The sequence below is a fragment of the Gymnoscopelus braueri genome (genome assembly GCF_963280865.1).
Source record: "Gymnoscopelus braueri genome assembly, chromosome: 11".
Taxonomy (NCBI): Eukaryota; Metazoa; Chordata; class Actinopteri; order Myctophiformes; family Myctophidae; genus Gymnoscopelus; species Gymnoscopelus braueri.
Window position 1 is genome coordinate 6172840 of NC_137613.1, and position 2790 is coordinate 6175629.

The following is a 2790-nucleotide window of genomic DNA, read 5'->3' on the forward strand; positions in this document are numbered from 1 at the left end:
TCAAAGGACTGACTAAAACTAAATCACAATGTGCTGTCAAAATCAACTCTGGTGTTATTATCTTGTTCTCTAATATCTGCATATTTCTTTCCTTGTTCTTTTTTTTTGCGCAGCAAAGCATCCAGTAATGTTTTGCGTACTGAGCTGCCAGGTGAATATGAATTCTCTATCGTCATTGACATCATCACCACCCTGTACTTGCTTGGCTCTTTCTATACTCCTATGAACGTATGAAGCACAGTGGCTGCGGGTACATGGACCATCATGTATTCATTCAGAATGAATTTATTCCGAATGAACTCATTCCGAATAGAGGAATCTGATCCACTCACCTGTTTACATGGGACCTGAATAAAAGTATTCCTCGTTTACATGACCAAAGCATTCATTCGGAATATAACTTCCGACATGCGCAAAGTGGTTCCCTCCTACGCCCGGGCATGGACCAGGGGCCACTACCCGGAGCAGAGCATCCCCTGGTGGGCATGGGAGGAGGCAATAGCCCCCTTGTGCCTCCGCGGCGGAGGTCTGTCGGTCGTAAACAGGCCGGTAAGCAACGCACCGACTCCTGGCCAGGCAGCGTTGTATGCGGTACAAGCCTGTGTTCCTTTGTTATCGCCGTTTTAATGCAAAAGTAGCAGATCTACAAGTTCAGACCAGTTTCTTTTTTTGTATTGGTACCAGACACGTAGGCTAGCCTATACTATTTGTCACATTTCTCATGTAGGTACGATGACGTCATCGCGCATTCGCACATGGTCATTATAATAATAAATAATAATACATAAACACCGGACCGCTTCATTATAATAATAAATGGAGAGAGAGAGTCTATGAAACAAGGCACGCTCATTTATGGCAAAAGTACAAAAGTATTGGCATCAAAATATACTTAAGTAGAAAGTATAAGCTACTCATTATACCGAGTGTCACTTTTTTTCTTGTAATATTATGAAAAAGCTTTGAAAACCCTCTTACTGCGCCGAGTAGCGCGCGGTGCGCACACGGGTGAATGCGGGGTCTGTCGCCCTAAAACACAATTGCCCCGGGTCAAAATCCAGCGACCATGGAGCGGCCGTGGATGGCCCGCTCAAAAGGTGCGTGGGGCGTGGTGTTTTGGGACGACCGTTCCGACTGCCCATGTAATGAATTGATTAAGTAAAACTCATCTGTTTTCGCTGCAGCTGCGCCCTAATAATGTTGTTTTCATTTATTTTTGTTCACGTATGCTATTAAAACAATGCAGCTATTGCAGTATTGGGCCTTAACATGTGATTAAAAATGTATACGTATTTGGCCCCTCATATATAAAATAAATGTAAAATCTGATTTAAAATTGAAACTTGCAGCTGATCAATGCGTTTCTGCGTTTACGTGTGGACAGGGATTTAAAAAAATAATCTTTGTCATGTGGCCAGGGATTCTTTTTAAAAACTGAGGCCTAAAATACACGTTTAGAAAAATATCCATATAAGTGTAGCCTAGGCCAGCAATCCTCGGAGCGTCCGTTCTCCTGGACAAGTCTGGGCTTAACCATTACAGGCTTATTAAATGACGCTATAGAATAGAATCATTCATTTTATCCCGCAGGAGCGACCGTGGCCGAATTAGAGATTTGATAGGTAATTTTTGGACAATTCTGACAGCACTACTAAGCACGGACATGCGCAAAGTAATGCATGTATTCCAAACAGAGAGGAGTGTTTGGAATAAAGTGTTTACATGGTCAATTCCGATTGGTATATCCCGATTCAAACGGTCTATACCACCCCTCCTAACCCGAATGAAAATTCATTCGGGTCAGACTGGAATGGAATATTCTATTCCAATTGAGGTGTTTACATGAGCATTTCTATTCTGAATGAATTCATCCATTCATTCATTCCGAATAGAAGTGTATTCATTCCGAATGAAACTGTCCATGTACCCGCAGCCAGTGTGAGTTAACCCAATGGACTAATGATGCTGATACACATTTATTTTAACTCCCCATCAGGTGTGCAATATGAAATTCCAGACCACATGGCAATACTTTTCTCACGTGAAAGGAGGAGAACACAAGCAGGTGAGACGTAATTATTTTATTATGTCCACAAGTTAGAATATTAATGAATTTACTTCATCAGAACCTTCCAATAACGCGTGCTTGCGTGCGTGTGTGCGTGTGTGTACGCGTGTGTGTGTGTGTGTGTGTGTGTTTGTGTCTACAGAAAATGAAGACTATCTTTGTGACAGAAGGTACTACAGTAAAGCCTGTTATCTCATGGTCTGTTGTTGTCCACATGTACTGTATGTGACATTAATGCATCTTGTTTATTCTTAACCCTCTGTTCTACAATCACAGCAGATGGACTGGAGAAAGGACGAGGTATGATTCATTATTATTCTACTTTTATATTGTCGCTGTCGGGCAGAAAACAGAAAACATTTTTAAACTAGTGCTATTGATTGAACACCCTTTAGGTATATGTGTGGGTTTTACAAATATTGAACCAATATAATATATAAAAAGCTCTTCTGGCTAAACCTCCTAACTCCATTGGATCCTCAAACTGTCGTTCAAACCATCTAACTCCAACTTGTGGAGAATGACGAAGTCAGACGGAGAAAAAAAACTATTTCCGCATTAATGTTCAAAAACCTCCTAACTCCATTGAGCTGTATTTGTGTAAAGTGATGATAATATAAGGACACATTTTGGCAATGTATGAAGTCACCGTACCAACTTTGATGAAGCAGTATTGTGTTGTATTGTAAAGCTTAATAGAAGCTTGCTTTCATCTCAGTGTT

At 41.0% G+C, this 2790-nt stretch overlaps 1 protein-coding gene across 1 annotated transcript in view; it reads left to right on the plus strand.

Moving 5' to 3' along the window:
- LOC308094882 (uncharacterized protein) overlaps positions 1–2790 on the plus strand; it is a gene marked incomplete at both ends in the record, with an annotated part of 94409 nt that overhangs the window by 26485 nt on the left and 65134 nt on the right. The window lies entirely within an intron of this gene.